Below are 19,722 nucleotides of genomic sequence, written 5' to 3' on the forward strand. Positions count from 1 at the left end.
AGACATGAAAGGTATTTAGTTGTTTTTAGGTAGGTCCATCTCTGTTCCAGGCTCTCTAGATGCCTCTCTGAAGCAGGTACCTTCTTGTTACGTCCAGAGAATTTGAAATGTAAATTATAACTGGAAGGAGGGAATGTTTTTGTTGCTGGCTTTGCAGAACCTAGAAGTGGCATCAGTCCCGACAGATACCTTTGATGGCTGGTGTGATACAAACGAGTCAATGATTAAATCATGTTTTAAAGTAAATCAGGTAGCTACTGCCCAAAAAGTTTGCCATTATCCATTGGTCTTTTAGTTTCGGTCATTCTCTGTAGCTCTAAACATAGCAGAAGGGGACTCAAGCCTAAACCTGCTGTAATACCCAGGTAAGTGACCCAGCTATTTTTTATATAATATTCCACACACACCACTGGTGCTGTACTAGTCTGCATAATATATTAATTATGAACTGAGTAAGGAAATTACTCTGCAGCCTGATGGTGAGGACAGTGACACAGAAAGAGACAGACACATATTACATTCCTAACTTTAAACACAGCCATTTAACCTGCAGGTCCTGCAAGCTGCGTGTGCTCACCACCAGTCTGTCCTGCGGGAGCAGTAATTGCTACATCTCGTTTGTGTTACCTGCCAATGACTTTAGTAATAATACTACAGTGGCAAGTTTTCTCCAGAAGCCTAAATTTACCTTGATTATGCATGCTCTTAGCACAAGTATTTACTAGCTGGATTCAGACCTGTCTAAAACAATTACATAAGTGAAGGTATTTTGATCACCAAAAGTAAAATAGATTCCCTTTTGTTTCACTTTGCTCCTGCAAACTTCAGTTTTTATTTGCCACATTCATTTCGATAACAGATCACTCTTCTACTTTCATATCTCACTGCCAAATGGGACTCACCTGTTATCTCTGATTGCAGGCAATTCAAACTTAAAGCAAGCCTGTCTATCAACTACTGTTTTAACAGCTGATTAATTAGGGCTACAGGGATCCTGTGGAGAGCTTTATCTGAAGAGCGGCTCAACCATTAGTAGAAGAAACTTCCTTGTACACTCCTAGCTCAGATAACAAAGTAAGATAATAGTTCACAATCCTCCTCCAGCTAATTCAAATAGAGGCACTCCCTCTTATCCTAACACGAGTCAAACAAATCCCCATGATATAGTACTACAGTGCTGAATTCTCCAATGTTTCTGAAAATTAATATCAGAAAACAGACACCTAAATGACATGCTAACCAAAAGTGTTACTATCAAGGATAAATTGCTCCCCTCTGTCCTTTTATCTTCTTTTTTTCTTCTCTCTCTCTCTTTTTTTTTAATCTGACATTCAAAGTAGCCAGACCCTACAGAAACATCAGAATGCATCATGGTCCTGTATCCATCCTGGGCTATCACTGTCAAATAAAAACAAACAAACAAACAAACAAACAAAAAAAAAAAAACCAAAAAAACAAAAAAAAAACCACCAAAAAAACCCACAAAAAACAAACAAACAAAAAAACAACCCCAAAAAAACTGTCTTTCATTAGCAAATACTTGAACTCGGTCCTTAATATTCTTTCAGTGATAACTGGTTATCCAAATCATAAGAAATTCACCATTCTTTCAATATTTATTCCTCTTTCTTAAATTAATTCCATTCATAATTCTATATCTGGCCTGTGAGTTGCCCTTATATGTTTCTACGATTTCAGAATCCATACAGACCCCTGAAAGGTAGGTTTACACATAGGGTGTAACACATACATATGACTTTCCACAGAACCCACAGCACCATATCCTATCCTCAAGGGTCAACACAAGCATAATCTGAATCATCCTCCAAAAAGTGCATTGTGACTGAAATTATCTTTTAAGTGATCTGTAACCTTTATATACTGTTGTAAAAGACTGAGTTTCAGCTGGACAAGATTATATTTCCTTTGTCTTTTTCAAGAGAAAGGACCTTGCCTGTATTTTAGCACTTTGGAGAACTCCTTTCCTCAGAATCTGTGCCAGTGACTAATGACATATGGTATCTCTCCTAGATTTGCAAGTTGAAAAGAGAAGAAGACCCCTTTCATTACAGCATAATAGCATGCTTGCAATAGTTCAATAGCTATAATGAAACGTGACAACCCAGATCTGCTTTCAGTGATGTCTTGAGCCAGTGTCTGAATTGCACATTTCTGAACATGTGTCAAGCCACAACTAAATGCAAAATTCCTATAAATTTAGGAGGAGAAAAAAATAATCATTTCCTTATTTTGCAATGATCGAACATTTTCAAATCACCCATTTCCACAAAATGCTTAAATTGTTACTTGTTCTAAAAGAAATGTATTTTCTCCTTATTATCTTGGGATGCTTAAAAAAAATTCCCTGATCCCTGGCCCTGTCATCTGCGGCACTGATCATTATATTTAAAAAAAAAAAAAAAAAAAAAAAATCAAAACATAAAGTCACAAACGAAGGCAAAAAGGTGGAGAAAAATAATAAAGATAAGAGTGTTGTGCATTTGTGTCCTCTCCAACTGTAGGAAATCTGAGTTGGGGTCTGGCTGCAGAAGCCTGCCCGTAGGTCTGCTACTTAGAAATGTAAAATGCAAATATATATATTGTATACTGCAGTTTAAAAGTACATACATGGATTGGATACCAAAACACAAATCTGGATCCTGTTCATAGTATCCTAAATTTGGATCCTAATCACCCAGCTGCCACAGCTCCATGGATTTACATCACTTCACACCAGCCATGGCTGTTGACTCTGGGTTGTTTTATACAAAGCCATTTGCCTTGCTGACAGAGACCAATCAAAAGTCACAAGATTTTCTTACTACTCACAAGAACTACAAAACAAAGTCCCATGGTATTTTCGTGACAGATTCTTTAAGGTTAATTTCCACTTGGAAACTACAAAAGTGAAAAAGTTACCACTTTCACTAAATGAAAACTCAAACTGTCACATTAACACATGACTACAGAGAAACATTAAGTATTTTTAAGAACTCAAGAGAGAAAAATACCCACAGCTTTTGATGCTGACTGTACACGCACTGCAGGCATCTGACAGGCAAAAAGCTGACTCAAGTCCCATGCATACATGAGAGAAATCCTGCCAAAAAAGAGCAAGGTTGTGTGTGATTAAACAAAGCAAACTCTTTCAGCTTGGCTCCTAAAACACCAGGCTGCAGCCCAGACTTTGGTGCTTCCTGTTTAAGAAGTAAGAATACTGAAACAAACAACCAAACCAACCCTCTGTGGATTAGCAGGACTGCTGCAAGTTAACCCATCACAAATTGCTTGGGACAGGGTTCTTCCTTGTTCCAGTCAGAATGTATATATATACAGTATACAAATTCAAACATTTTCCAGCATTCATCTTCACTGTTATTCACATTCATATTCACAAAATAAAGGCCTCGTCTAGTATGTCTCAAAACTTGGTTTTTCTTCTTTAGAAATTCTCTGTCCTCTTTTTTCACCACCCCAACCATCCCCCCCCTTTTTGACCTGTCTTCACTGGAACACTCAAACCTTCTTAATAATTCTGTGGTGGTACTAATAAAAGTCCATTACCTGACACATAATGAGTCATAACAAGACCAGAAAACTTTGCCTTCCTATGGGAGAGTCAAGTACCTGCTCCTTTATGAGGTCTCAGCAAAAAAAGTCTCTTTTCAACTTAATTCCTGTCTTTACTGCTATGTCGTAAAAATAGGAACATTTGAGAATAAGTAAATAAACCAAGGGTGCACAAAAAGTCAGCAAAAGTGACATAAAAAGAAAATATAAAGTTGGTTGCCTTTTTCACTGTAAATCCAGCGGCAGTTGACAATGATCCAGGGACTGTAGTATTTTTCTTTCAGTCCTAGTAGCAAATACTTTCATATTGCCCTAGGCCTGAATCTGTGATTTGAGTATAAAATGGAGAGTGCCTTGGACTATTTAGCTTTGCATTTAGGCTTTAAAATTTACTTAAAGCTAAAAATGAAAGCTGACATTAGACTTGCATAGAAATAGAAGCTCTGGAAAATTCAAACTACATACAGTTTTAATCATCATTGTACTAAGAGGGTCAAATTCTAAGAGGGTCCACCTGTTTTGATCTCTCCAGGGCTTGCATGCATCTACCTATGAATGGTCTCAATTATGTTAGCTGTGAGCAAGATAAGCTGCAGTGAAAACAAACACCTGTGCTCTTTGATGGCTAACACATTCAAATGTATTTTATATATTTTAGTTCAAATTCCAACCTCCCTGTGAATTTGGAGTAATACTGCAGAAGACAATGAGGATTTCTATTGTTGTAATGAAGGACAGAGTCTGTCCATAGAGATTTATTTTTTTTTCAATAAAATCTTCAAACAGCCATTTTAAGTGAATTTCACAATGTCTTTACTAAAAAATGAGCTCTTCACTAACTGAAAGTAACAACCAAAAAGAAAAGTTAAGGGATTAAAAAAAAAAAGGTTAAAACTGTAGGGACTGGGATATTTAATCATTGATAACACTGACTGAATTGTAAAGAGGCTCAAAAGGAGGTGTATGTGAATGGAGATGTCAGATTAGCTTTCCTACTGGTTGGGATTTCAATAACCGACAGCAGATAAGATACAATTAGTATTCATATATTGAGGCCAGAGATTTGGAACCAGTTTTCAAAGTACTGTCTAGCCTTGAAAAAGTCTGAGCAGCTTTTTTAATTTTTTACGGAATCTATATTTTAACAAAATGCACTTTACTTCACAAGAGAAGAAGAGTGTTGGATGATTGTCTTAATGTTTCAAACACCAGAAAACCAACTGAGAAGCAAATCATGTTTGAGAGTCCTGGAAACTGCATGACTGATCTATCAAGACTTCCACTGTACTTGAAAGGTCCATGGGTCACAACTGCAGGAAGTCACATTTTGAGATGCAGCTATGAAGCTATTTGAATGGCCCCAAGATACATCCCACATCAAATGGCTGACCTTCTGCACTTGCATACTGCAGGTCAGCTTACACTTCTTAGCCAGAGGCCTTTGCTGATTCCCTTTCGTAATACCCTGGAACAAAGAAAAACACTCTCAACTTCCTGGGAAGTCTCCCTGGGTTACCTAGAACTCAGCTTGGAAGATCCGAGTGCAGCAGATCTTACAAACAAGTTCATCTCTTTCAAACATGGTGCATACCAATGCTCCAGCTGCTTCCCATCCGAGTTTTTGGATTCTACTGAAAACAATTTCTCCAAGTGGAGTGTCTGCCTTTAACAGCTCCCATCCAAAACGTGGCATTATAAAAGCACTTCAAATAATTTGGTTTTGTAGATGTAAAATGGGGACTTCTGTAAAGACATCTTTCTAAAAAACGATCAGGTCACATTTCAGTCTCCTGCTGTTAAAGTGGGCTTATTTATTTACCAACAGAACAAGCAGAAACTCAGCCAGGTTTCTAGAGATGAACAACCCGATATGGAAAAATTCTGACTAAACAAAAAACTCTGCCACTCTATGTCTTATAACCCCCACATTTAATCAATTAGACCTAATTACCTATATTCAAATAGTAGAGCTTCATTTACTTTTCCCATTTCTTTGGTCTCTCCAGAAATGTCCACTGCAGGGGAAAATGGTGCTACAATTTAATGCAATGCACAGCTGATTTAAAATTACATAATTTTATTGAAAAATCTATGGAATTATTAAAACTATTTTTCACTTGTGGAAATAGCACTGCTTTATGCTTTTAGCATTGTCATATGGGACTGCATTCTCCAGCACAACATCAACATAATATTGATTAAGTCCAAAGCACTAGATTCCAGAAAATACAAAAATATCATGGATGGCTTAAAACATTCATTGACACCATTATTCTGTGATATCATTTGTTAGTGTTTTCCTGGATTAATTTTAGTTTACGTTAAACACGTGGGGTCACTTTGATGAATGTATTGCCTCTAAAAATAAAAATAGTGTGACTCCACTGCCCAAGTCACATTAAAAAAAAAATATATAAATTACAGGCAGAAATCTACAGAAGCATTATCAAAAAGGGAAGAGAAAACAAAAAAACCCAAACCAAACAAACAAAAAATCCACAAAAAAGCCCCACCAGAGCATCTGTAATACTAAGCTGGCATTCATTATAAAACATCATAATGTCATAAACAGAAATAAAACTAATATATAAGAAAATTATTTGATTTTCACTTCATCTGTTCTGTATGAAAAGTAGGTACTGATTTGAAGACAAACTGCATTGTCTCTGAGCTTATTATATTTCTTTTTCACTTAAGTAGGACACAGTTGCATCAAGCAGTTATGAACTGGCTGAATCTCTCTCCTCTGGGTCCTGGCAAGGACAAATACAGAGAAACCACCACTCCTGGAGCACACAGATATTTGTAACTAGATTCTTGGATGAGAGAAAAAACCCAGAAAAAGTGTTTCTGCATTTTATTGCACTGGAAGCCAAACTTCTAAATTCACATCTAAACTGTAAATTTCTCAGGTTTTTTTTGTTTTTTGCTCTTCTTTCTCCAAATACAGGTCAAAAATATTCATGCAGTGCTCTTTAGCAGACCTAAAAGAGCTGGTTATCCAGCTCCTTTGGGCTGTTCCAAGATTTCTCATAATCCTGTGAAAACAATGACTTGGACAAAAATTCCACAAATGTGCAGGACTTATGAAGATAATGTTAGTGACACTACACTGCTGCTCCTAACACCTTGTCCCTAAAGAAAGGCTGTACCAGCCAGTCGCAGCTGCTTGGCCCCAACAAAAACCATCCCCTTCCTGACACTGGGTGATCCCCACAGCCAGGGAACCCCAACACTGAAAAATATTGCATATATCAAAACAGAAATTCTGGTTATTCCAAACTAGGGGGGAAAGAGGAATCAGCCTTCATTCACATGTTAGAAGGAGGAGAACTGGAAAGAACTCTGTGCGCACACTCACGCTCACGTTAACTATTAAAGATCTGGATGTGCTTAGCAGTTGAATAGCCCACTCCTGTTTGGAGAGTTTTGAAAAATACATTTCCCAAAGCTTAGTCTGTACCATTAATGCCATGAAAAGTGAGGTTACTGTGTGGCTTCAGAGCATAATCTTTTTGCAGAAGAGTAGACATCTGCCACATTCGTTTTACTGCAGAGGTTTATAGAAAGAAATTGTATAGGAGAGAGGCATGTAGGGGGAAGGTTGATTTTTCCTTTTTTTTTTTTTTTCCCTTTTTTTCGTTTTTTGAGTATGCAGCAAAGAGTTCTGCCCTCATGTTAATATAATATCAGTCAGTTAAAAGAGCACTGGGGCAGGCAAGCTGGGCTTTGCTCTCCACTTTGGTGGATCAGATTAGCTTGTTCAGGAGAGATGTTTTGGTGCAGTGGCCAAGCCTGCAGCCCTGGGAACCTGCAGTCTGCTCATCTCTTACAGTTCCTCTATGCCTGACTTTGGTGAAAGAGTCTGGCTTAGAGAGAGCTATTAACTAAAAATATTTTATTAACTACTTTCGTACAGGCAGAAGTAGATCTGGGAGCAATCAGGTGTATTCAAGCAGGACACTCCATGGCTACGAAGGAGCTGCAAAGAGTGGAAAATTCCTCACCTGCTTCCTGACCAACCAGGACAAGGCATAGAACTTAAATCTCCCTCTTCTTCCCTTTCTCCTCTACACTGTGGCCTGTTGCCTCCTCCTTAGACAATAAATAATTCAGGGCAGGCCGTTCACCCTCCTGTGCTCACACAGGACCTGAAGAGGGCTCAGCTGGAGTTTACTTGCAGCTACAGCACAACAGCTCTGTAACTGCAGCTGTAGGGTCTCTTTACTCCACTGCCACTGAGGATTCCTCCTCTCCATGTCACCAGGATTTTAATTCTGAGGATGTAGCCATTACTTAGCCAAGGCAGATATATGCTTATCAAAGTATTTGAGCTACCGTGCTTAGAGCCACTGACACACTTCTATTGTTCTGCTGCTTAAAAACCAAAAAGCAGGAGGGAAGACACTGCAGCTGCCCACGTGTAAAGATGGATTTTCTCAGCAACGCACCAACAGGACTTTTTTCCACTGCTTTTCCCCACAGATCATTTGTCATTCATCTCTGTTACACAATGCTGCAGTAGCTGTGGTTTCCAAAAACAACATTCCAGAAGACTGTATCACTCTGGACAAGAAAGCAAAAATGAGAGTGTGGTTTTTCTTAGCCTTGAAATTCAATCAAGAAGATTATGATTATTGATTTCAGAATCATACACTAAAATCAGAGGTCTGGAAAACATGTAGAAAGATAGAACTGAGGTTGCTTTTCAAGAGAGAGATGGATTCAGAAGAATGCCTTTCAACACATTTGAAATTGGTGCCAACCAGGAGAGAACAGTCTGCTCTCCATGCTAGAGCCAACAGAGCAGGCAAGAATGGCAGCAAGGAAAGAGCCAGATTAAACCTTGGAGAACAAATCTTGCTGGTGAGACCAGCAAAGTACTGACCCAGATTGCCTGGGGGTGGTGCTGCCTGTCATACTATAGAGTTTCAGGAGGACTGTGGATAAACAACACTAGGAAGTACATAAATACAGTGGCCTCCTTTGCAGCCTATGAACAGACCAGTTCAACACAGTGATGGTACTACACAAAATTCTACAACTACCTGAAAGGAGGTTGTAGCCGGGTGGGGGTTGGCCTCTTTTCCCAGGCAACTCTCAGCAAGACAAGAGGGCATGGTCTTAAGTTGTGCCAGGGGAGGTTTAGGTTGGACATTAGAAAGAATTCTTTACTGAGAGGGTGATCAGGCATTGGAATGGGCTGCCCAGGGAAGTAGTGGATTCTCCATCCCTGGAGATATTTAAAAAGAGACTGGATGTGACACTCAGTGCCATAGTCTGGTAACTGCAACGGTAGTGGATCAAGGGTTGGACTTGATGATCTCTGAGGTCCCTTCCAACCCAGCCAATTCTAAAAAAAAAAAAAAAAATCATCACACCTCCTTGCTTACTTTCCATTGATTCGCTTCTTTTGCTTACCCCAAGAACATCTACTAACAAGTACCATATATCCAAGGCTCTCCAGACCCACAAACAAACACTACTAACCTGGAGAAATTTAACCTATTACAACAACTTGGGTCTAAGGGAAAGCAAGATAAAAGCTTTTAATTGCTTTGAATGCTTTGCTGTTAGCAAGATACTTTTTTAAACAGCTTCTTCTTGGAGAAAGATATTTGCCAGTTACTGTGACTAATTTCTTCATAATAATCAATCCCTTGGATTACTTTGCCTCCTTGAGAACAGCTCCAGCTCAGCCATTTAGCAGACAATGCATGATGTCATTTCTCTTAACTCACAAGAAAATGGTGAGATTCAGAGTCAGCTTCAACTTGACTGAAAATGTTTTAGAGACACAAAACTGACAAAATACTCTAAGTTCAGAAAGTTGGGGTGGAGACCAATGAATGAAAAATCTAACTTCACAAGAAGTTACTCCTTCTTACAGCCACTGATAAGGCACAATTATGAGCTAAAATATATCACTACCAGGAAAATATTTTCCCAAAGTTAAGAATATTTCTTGAATCAACCACTATTTCACCAAAAACCAAAAAACCCCCCCAAAATGCCAAAAAAACCCCCAAACCCCAACACAGTATATATTTTTGTACCAGGTAAACATTTCATTTCTTTACCAACCTGCCTTTACAATAAACCTGAGATTTCCAGATCTTTTACTATGAGACTCTTAGACCGATTTTCAAAACAGCTGTGTGCTGGTTAAGTAGGATGAAGGATATTGCAAAGCTGGTGCTTATTGTGTGATATTTAAATGACAAACTTTTGAATTAGAAAAAAAGATGATGTGCTGTTATATTAGAATTCTCTCAGACAGACACAAGGGAGCATTAACGTCCATCATTCTGCTTCAATATCACTTTCTGTGTTCAAGTCTCTAGTGCCTTCTCTAGAATAAGATGCATCCCACATGTTTAGTCTTCAAGCAACATCACTAATTTTAATTTTAATCTTTTGCAGCAAAACAAAAACTGCATCTTATTGTAAGTAATAGAATTTATTTATACTTGATATCATTTGAAAAAGTGATGACACACCAACAGCTCAAGCATGAAGCATTTTTAATTCTTCAGATGAAGTGACAGTTGATTATCAAATAACATTTACTTACTATTTAAGTATTATCTAAAAAAATCTGTTCCTTCTAAACAAGCAGAAAAAAATCTTTTCTCTCTCTTTTTTCTATGGCCTTCCTGGGTTTGAAGGATACCCAGCGTGACAGATCACATAGTCACAGAAACTTGAGCAATCAAGTCCATCCCATTGTTTGAAACATTTGCTGCAATGTATTGCTTGTTCCTTGCCAAGAATCTTGCCAGTCACTGTTTTCATCACTTGCTGTGTGTTTATGCATCTCCTAACTCATTGCTCTCCCTGACAAGCCCTTTCTTGCCCAATAATTTGCCTTTTTTTTTTTTTCCCCCCACCTGGTACCATCTAGAAATGATAACAATTTTCTAAACATCCAATAAGTTGGGCTTTAATTACTCAATCTGCTTTTTAAACGTTTGCAGTTTGCTCAGGTGTGCCAACACAAACATCTAGTACACTAATTCTGAAATTAGGCATCACAACCCAAATGGGGCCACAGAACTTAAAAATGGATGAAAATGTAATTGGAAAAGAAAGACCAAAAAAAGGGTAGAATACCAGCTTGGCATCAGAAGTAGGAGAGTCTGGAAATTGCCTACATACCATAATGTCCATGTTCAAACATAATACACATGGCCAAAAGCCCCATATCCTTCAAGCTGTGTGTTGTTTCAGGTTTTTTTTAATCCCCAAGTCTGACAGAGGTCTGATAAAATGAAACATTTTCACCAGGAAAATCCAAATCTCATGACAGTAGAATCCAGAAAGTTCTCTGAGGTCTTTGGAGTTTATTCAAGCTTTTTGGCATATTACCCAGTTCTGTCAGATCTCTCACGTATCCACAAAGATTTTTTTTTTTAAGTTCACTTATTGGTTACAGAATTTAGCAATCATGCTGCTGCTTCCGTGGCATCACAGTAAGAACAGATTGTGGAGTTTTGTTTTTGGAGAGAGGGACTGAGTAGGGAATTGATTTTTAATAGAAGACTTTGGCTGGAAGCCTTTTGTTTAGGCTTTTTTCTGCTGGAAAAAAGCCATTTGGCATTTGGGAACAAGGTTCCTCTTTACTGGTTCAGCTCCTCCCATAAGTAACTATAAACTATAATTGTTTTACTTACAATTAAGTTCCAAGGAAATTTTCTTCTCCACCAATGAGCTGGAGATGACAGCATGTGTAAATGCAGGGAACTGAATCTACTGGAGATGTGGTTTGTTTTATCCAATTTGTAGCTGAAGATTTAATTAATACATGGGTGCTAAAATTTTTTTTTTTTTTTTGTGCAACCATTCATCCTCTAAGAAAAATAAGAGCTGTAGTGCCCTTTTTATGTGTTACAGTTGATGAGATTCAGAACAATCAAACAACTGAACAACCAGTTGTTGAAGATCTACAGGTTTACAAATTGTCTATTTTAATAATGTCAAAGACTCAGGATGGCACTTTCTTCCCTTCTCATCAGTCTGTGTGGTCAGAATAATTCACAGGTCAACAGGATATTGATAGATAAAATATTTATTTTTACATCCACCTATTTTCTTTTTCTTTAGGGTTTTTTTTCTCTCAAAATCTGCTGAATAAATGTCATCACTTGTCTGTTACAAGTTTACAGTTTTAGTGATCTGTAAAACCCCCTAAAATTCTTTCCTAATGTCTACGAAAAACCTGGGGTAAGAGTAAATTAAAGACTTTATTAAAACATTTTTTCTGAGAGTGAATACTGCAAAAATGTTTAGAGAAATATTCAAAATTATATTACTTCTGCTACACTTCATCTTTAAAATGCTCTGTGACTGATTAAGTTCCTTTGACAGAAATGCTTATTTCAACACTTACTCTATCAGACAAGAGAAATTGCTGCGTACAGTGAGCCTTCATCTTTTATTAAAAATTTAGTAGTGGACTTTAATATTGCACCACTATAAAAATCACTGTGATTGAACATTAAAAGGTCATGCTCATTTTCTAAACTTCCCCTGCAGAAAACATGCATTTCTCCTCTATCTGAACTGTGGCTTTGGGGCTGCATTCACTACCATCTTCTGAGCTGTGTGGATATAATCTTTTTGTTTACTTGCCAACAATATTAATACTTTCTATTTTCAGCACTTTCTTCCTCCTCTATGTCAACAGGCAAAGAAGTACACTTAATATTTGAATATGTAATGTAGCTTCTTCTTTAAGTCTAGGCATATTTAGAGGTTAAGAATTTATACTGATTCCATAAATATACTCTCAGTATTTCCTGTATGCTAACTAAATAGTTTGTAGTACAGTTTTTAGTGTAAAATAGAAAATAGTATCAATAAGAGTATGGGTATTAAAAATACTTCCAAGCCATCTGATTCTTTACCCATATTTTTTCAGTGCCTTAAAAGACCCCAAATTTTGGTACTACTATACCACATGGTCCCAGAAATGCTGAAAGATCACTCTGATATAGAGCAGGCAAGGTAGGGTGAGAAGAATACTGAAGCCCACTAGTATCATAGTCAGTTGTATCACTCTACTATATAAGCCTGTCAATATTTCACACAAGATAAAGTAAAACTTTCCATTAACCACTGTCAGCAGCAGAAACCAGTTCCCATAACACCATTAATTTATGTGTTGCACCCCACTTTATGTTAATTCAAGCTCTGAGGTTTTTTGCAGTACTCCTTTACAACCTCATTGTTTCACAACTGGCAATATAATCCATAAAGCAGAAATGTTTCAGTTTGGCAAGGTCCCCATCTTTACCAGGTCTTTATCAAACAGTGTTACAGCAAGTTGAACTCTTGGCAACATCTTTTGGATGTCTGGGGAATTGTAGCACTCCCCAATCAAAGGGTCCAGATAACTGACACACCATAATGCTTCAGGGCTATTTCTTGAACTGTGATACCTCACAGAACACGATACTGGCATTTGGTCACAATGTCTTTTTTTGATATTTAAGATTGACACTTGCTGCAATTACCCTTTCTGCAAGATTCTGCTCCAGAGATGCGCAGCCTCTCAAATTACTGACAGCCCTGCCACAAACCTGACTTTGTTCTCTTAACCAACTACTCCCCATGGCATTTCATTAAATGGGTATTTTGACTGAAAGCAGTCCTGCCAAATACCTTTCTCCTCATAAATTGGTTTGTCATTCCACTTCTGGCTGTCTTTGCTGACTGACATGCAGATTTGGAGGTAATCCAATTAACAAGTGGAGCAATTAATATCACAAACTATCTCCTTGCTAACTTTCTGCGACAGGGTTAAGCATTTTCCAGAGACATGAGATCTAAGCAGTACATTAACAATTCTTACATTCATGCAGCTACTGCCTGCCCTCTTCCAGCATCTTAAAAGCTGTGAGTTGTAGTCAGTCACCGTTTCTCATGGGGTCTCTCTGGGAACTCAGCATGATTTTTGCATCTATACTCAGGTCAACTTATTTGTATTTAAGACAGAGGCACTATCCTCGTCTGCCTTAGGAAGCAGCACCAGTTTAACAAGTTACAGTAACAGGAAAGGACCAGCTTAGGTCAATAGAACTGAATTATTATGTTCTTTCTGCTGGGATGGCCACTTCTAAAATACTGATATGGGTAAACTTCTGCTACTTTTCAAAATTTTACTATATCTTCTCTCAGGAAGAGTTGAGAATATCATGCAGACATATTCCATGAGTCCATTATCATTCCAGTGTGGCTAATACTAAAATTCCTCTCTATTCTGAGAAAATAGTACAAAATAAAAAGCATGTATCCTCCCACTGACTTTTCTGGAACTTGAAATCAAGTAAAATTGTGATAATTTTACAAAAGAAAGTATTTTAATTATTGAACTATCTTCCCAGGGCAATTTTGTGCTTGCCTTGCTGCTATGATAAGCATCAGGAGAGAAAAAAAAATCAGTTCCTGACAGGGGAGAAACTGTGTCATACCCACCTTTTAAAAGTGACTCTTCCAGGATCAAAGCAGAACCTAGTAGAGGCTTTAGAAAAACTGTGCTGTTTTACATCAGGGCTGAATTTAACTCTAAATCATTGACTAAGACTTTCAAAAGTAGAAAAAGAGACTGAAAAACAAGGACAACACAAGGTCGCCCATCATGGAACAAAAAAACCAGATAAAATCTCTTTTTTTTTTTTTTTTTCCCAGATGTTCAAATGTGTTGGTTAATTAGTCAAATTGCCAATTTTAACTATATGGCAAGAAACAAGGAATATACGAAGTCAGTGAATGGCATAAACCAAACTGTGCGTTTGAGCAGAAGGACAAAATCTCAAGGACATCAGCTAAACAAACAAAAAGGAATTATTAAACCAATTGGCTGCTCTAACTGTGGCTCCTCTCACTTCTGCCCTTGGACAAAACCAAGTTCTAGATGGGTTGTTTTCCTAATTTTTCCAAGCAAGTATTTAGTGGGTTTGGATGGTTAATTTCATGGCTTTCTTAATTTCATACATGATATATATATATATATCATAGTATATATTATATATATATAGTTTCATAATTGGAAAAAATATCACAACTCCCCACCAAAACCTAATTAGACATGCCTCTTACTTGAAGTCCTGTTTGTAGAGCTGAAAAGAACCCTGGGTTTTGGAAATTTCTTTGCACTGTCTTTCCTCTGTCTCCCTTGAACTTCAACCTTTTTCATAAACTTTTGCATATCCACAAGAATCTTATGAAAATTAAGGACCAAAGAGAGCTGTTGTTCTTGGATTACTTGGATGCATACACTGGTCAGTCTCAGACTGCTCCCTCTATATTATATATAGTGAAAACTATGTTGATTTGTCCAGACAATTCTTACAGATCCCTGCTAATAAAGAATCTGTCCCCTCAAGATGTGGCTTGCAGTCAGATTTATACTCATCCTAAAACATCCAGAGGTCCTGAATCTTCTTCTAGACATCATCTTCATTCTATTGGAAAATGAGCTCTAAAAGGCATATAGTGCTATGTTTCAGCTGTAGATTATATAAATTGCAATGCTGAATGCTGTTTCTAAGACTATCGTGGGGCCTTCATCATTGTAAAGCATTATAAGGCTCCTGTAACATGGCAAAAGAGTGGGAGTACCAGAGCACAGATATCAGCATTTAATTGCCTTTGGCCATATCCCAACTTTCCTTTATATTTCCTTGTGTAATCTCAGTCTAATCCGTGTGTTGTAGGTACAGCTACCTATGGCTGCTTCTCTACTACATCGGCCTCAGAGCAGTACATTTCAATGTGTTATGCCTCCCAGGCAAAAATAAAGTAGAAACCAAAACATAGAACAGTCCTCTAACAAAGAGATAGTAAAGAAACCACATGAATACACCTTAAACTGTAGAACACGTAGCACCAATACAGGTAATATAAAAAATGAAGTACAGTTCACTTGCAGACAAATCCTACTGCCTTGGCACTGTTAGTCCAACAGCTCGAGAAGTTCTATGACAGAGCATAAATCAGATCTTAATCATTTCATCCCTTTTTTTTTGGAGGAGCACGGCTGGTAGGATCAGAGCACACCAACAGGGATAAGTCATTTGATCACTTCTATTTCCTAAAGCTTGAGGCTTAAAGGGAACCTTAGACCATTGGCTATGTCTGAGTTAGTAAATTCTTTAACACTGAGGCCAAGTGAGAAAAAGCAGCCCACTTATACACTATTAATTATCTTGCTCTCTAAAACAGGAGGGTTACATCCAAATGGCTTATTGGAAATGGTTCTCAGCCCATCCTACATCCACCAGACCACTTGACTAGGAACCAGTTGGATGAGCACTATTTGCCATGAGCCAGAGGCATACAATTTTACTACAGTATAGATGATCACATAGCAGTGCTCAAATACTAGCATGGAACAGCCTCCAAGAGTATCCCAGTTACCACATGCCATTACATTTCATATAGTTATCAAAGAACTGGACATATCTACCTCAAATAAAGCTCAATTATAATTTTTAGAATCTAATTTGCTCTCCCTTTTACTTTACTAACTCAGATCTTCAAGGTAGTCACAGCATGTAATTTCATTCAGCCTTTAAATATCATGGATTCTTGATCCAGTTGTGTCTTTTGGGAATGCAGAACCCTGAACTCTAAGTAACAGTCTGTCATCAGCCCAACCACTATTCAGTACCTAGAGCAAAAATCAACTTCTACTCATTATATGCCTTTTTATAAATTATGTATTTCCCTTTCTACCACGTTGCATTGGAACAAATATTGAATTGTTCATGCTCTCTGACTGCAGTGTAGGATTCGAAGCTAGGAGGGAACAGAAGAACAATTTTAATGATGAAGAAACACCAGAAGTGATACCTAATAGTTTTTGCTTTCTTCAGAAAGAAACAAAACAATGCAACCTATTAGTAATATTATCAATCTTCCATTATTTTGAGGAAGATGGATAATGGATGCATCATCTTGCTTTTACCTCTATAATTCTAAGCACTGGCAAAACATTAACACTCTTCCTGACTTCTGGAACTCTGTCAGTATTCTGGTTTATAAGCACATACCATTTGGGGGGGGTCTTTTTTCTGCTGAACAAAGAACACAAATTTATTGCTTTTGTGTGTAACAAACAACAGATGTTTTTCTTATCTCTGTCAAGTAACAGAGCTATGCCACTGTGCTGCTCATCACAAAAAAAAAAAAAAAAAAAAAAAAAAAAATACATTTTTAACGTTCTTATTGTCCTTTCACATGGCTTTATCCTGCATGCCTTAGTGGCTGTTATCAACTTTCTATACTTCATAACTTCTGAACTATATCAGTTCCTGTTAGTGTCCCTTTTCCTATTCATTATAAATTGCTTTTTTATTTCTAATCTCTATTTTCACTTCAATGGTGAGCCAGAAAAGGCTTTTAGGCTTTTTTCTTGGCCGTAGAGTCATGGATTTGGGCCTATCTAATGTACCTTTACTTTATAAGAACCCTCAATTTTCAGCCACACTTCTTATGCTCTTATGTCTTTGTGGAGATGATATCACATTCTTTCCCTTTTTGCTGTATATTATGTTTGCTCCAGGTTTTAGTGATTTTCCTTACATGATCCTTTCTTATGTATAGATAGCTTCAGGTTTGGAGTTGTTACTCTGGATACATTTTTTTATGCCCTCAGAATAATCTGACTACTATTACCAGTTACCACTCCCTACTCACTCTAGCAGGGTGACCAGCTGAGTGTCTGCATCACCCTTCTAGCATCTGAAATACCTGATTTACTCCCAAGCTGTTACAAAACCCTGCTGATTATCTGTCAACAGACTAACCTTGGACTGGCTATAAGCCATATTTTATGTGTCAATATACTGTCATTTCAATGGCTCACCTTTAAAATAAAACTACATCATGCTAATGTCAAGCTTGAATTACCATACTATTCAATTCAATATTAAAAATACTGATAAAGAGTAAACTCTTTCTGCATCTTTAATATTTCTAAGATAGCAGCAACATTGTCTCTACATTCAAGCCAAAGAAGAGTACAAAGGAATACTGGGTTCTCTGGAGCTCAGGATGGGTTAAGTTTCAAAACTGCTCCACTCTCTGCAAGAGAAGATTCTGGTTTTGAGCACCTTTGAGCAGCAGTGTTGATGGGGGGCACCCTGAAATCCAGATCTGGATTTAGAATTCTGAGACCTTCAATTTTTCAAGTCACTTAGAGGAAAATGGACAATTATCGATTTTATGAGGCCCTTGAGAAAAGTTCAGAAAGTGTGAGGTTGTATTTGAAAATTGTTTGCAAACAGAAAAGGTGCCTTAAATTGCCTCTTCAGTTCACAGAAATAATAGGTTTCAGCAGAGTTAAGATGCTACGAGTTTTAGAAGTGTCACTGAAAAAAAAATAATGGAAAGTGCTCAAAATATTGGTACATCCTTGTAGATCAGAGTGCAGTATATGCCTATTGTCCCCTCTATGCACTAATTACAGTGAATGGAAAAGGGCAACAATAAATAAAAACCAGATGGGGAAATGTCATCCAGTTAATCCAACTCTGTATCCTACTAATTCACAAGAAACATTTTATAGCTGGCTCACAATGGGTAGCTCTACAGCACATTTTATATGCTGGGAGTTTTTACAGCAGAGGGAGTTCTTACATTACATCTTTTCCTGACATTTTCTGACACTGGCTTTTTTCCCCTATAGAAGAGAATGTGTAGCATACACACTAGCAAAAGCCTAGAGAAGAAGGTTAACATTCTGCACTGGGTTAGGAACTGGCTGGAGGGCCGGGCCCAGAGAGTGGTGCTGAATGGGGCTGCTTCCAGTTGGCGGCCGGTCACCAGCGGTGTCTCCCAGGGATCAGTACTGGGCCCAATCCTGTTCAATATCTTCATTGATGACTTGGATGAGGGGATTGAGTCCATCATCAGCAAGTTTGCCGATGACACCAAGCTGGGGAGAAGTGTTGATCAGCTGGAAGGCAGGAGGGCTCTGCAGAGGGACCTGGACAGACTGGAGAGATGGGCTGACTCCAATGGGATGAGCTTCAACAAGGCCAAGTGCCGGGTCCTGCACTTTGGCCACAACAACCCTATGCAGCGCTACAAGCTGGGGACAGAGTAGTTGGAGAGCAGCCAGGCAGAAAGGGACCTGGGAGTCTGGATTGACAGGAAGCTGAACATGAGCCAGCAGTGTGCCCAGGTGGCCAAGAAGGCCAATGGCATCCTGGCATGTATCAGAAACAGCGTCACCAGCAGGTCCAAGGAGGTGATTCTGCCCCTATACTCAGCCCTGGTAAGGCCACACCTTGAGTACTGTGTTCAGTTTTGGGCCCCTCAGTTCAAGAAGGATATTGAGGTCCTTGAACAGGTCCAAAGGAGGGCAACCAAGCTGGTGAAGGGACTCGAGCACAGACCCTATGAGGAGAGGCTGAGGGAGCTGGGGCTGTTCAGCCTGAGGAAGAGGAGGCTCAGGGGAGACCTCATTGCTCTCTACAACTACCTGAAAGGAGGATGGAGCCAGGCAGGGGTTGGTCTTTTTTCCCAGGCAACTCTCAAAAAGACAAGAGGGCATGGTCTTAAATTGTGCCGGGGGAAGTTCAGATTGGCTATTAGAAAGAATTTTTTCACGGAAAGGGTGATCAGACATTGGAACAGGCTGCCTGGGGAGGTGGTGGACTCTTCGTCCCTGGAGACATTTAAAAAGCGACTCGATATGGCACTCAGTGCCATGGTCTAGTGACTGTGGCGGTAGCTGATTAAGGGTTGGACTCGATGATCTCTGAGGTCCCTTCCAACCCAGCCTATTCTATGATTCTATGATTATTTGCTTTTCAACCTACAAAGTACCAAGTTTACAGATACCTGGTCATGACTCATATTGCTTTTAATTACATTCGTCATGAGCACCTAATAAGGAAGAGGAACATCAAATTTTGTACAGAATTACACCACCAAAGTCTGCTCAAGACTTACTAGGGGATGGATTCAAAAGTGCTCAGCAGTCGAGTACTCTGTACCCCTCACCTTCTGATTGCTGGACTTGGCAACCTAAATCACCTCATTTTGTCTTCTTTTGGACTACATCAGTGTACAGCTTTGTAAATAAAAGACATTCAAACATAATAAGCATCCCATACTTTAAGTATAACACACCTAAAACCA

Source organism: Calypte anna, chromosome 9 (assembly GCF_003957555.1).
Source record: "Calypte anna isolate BGI_N300 chromosome 9, bCalAnn1_v1.p, whole genome shotgun sequence".
In the NCBI taxonomy this organism is placed as follows: Eukaryota; Metazoa; Chordata; class Aves; order Apodiformes; family Trochilidae; genus Calypte; species Calypte anna.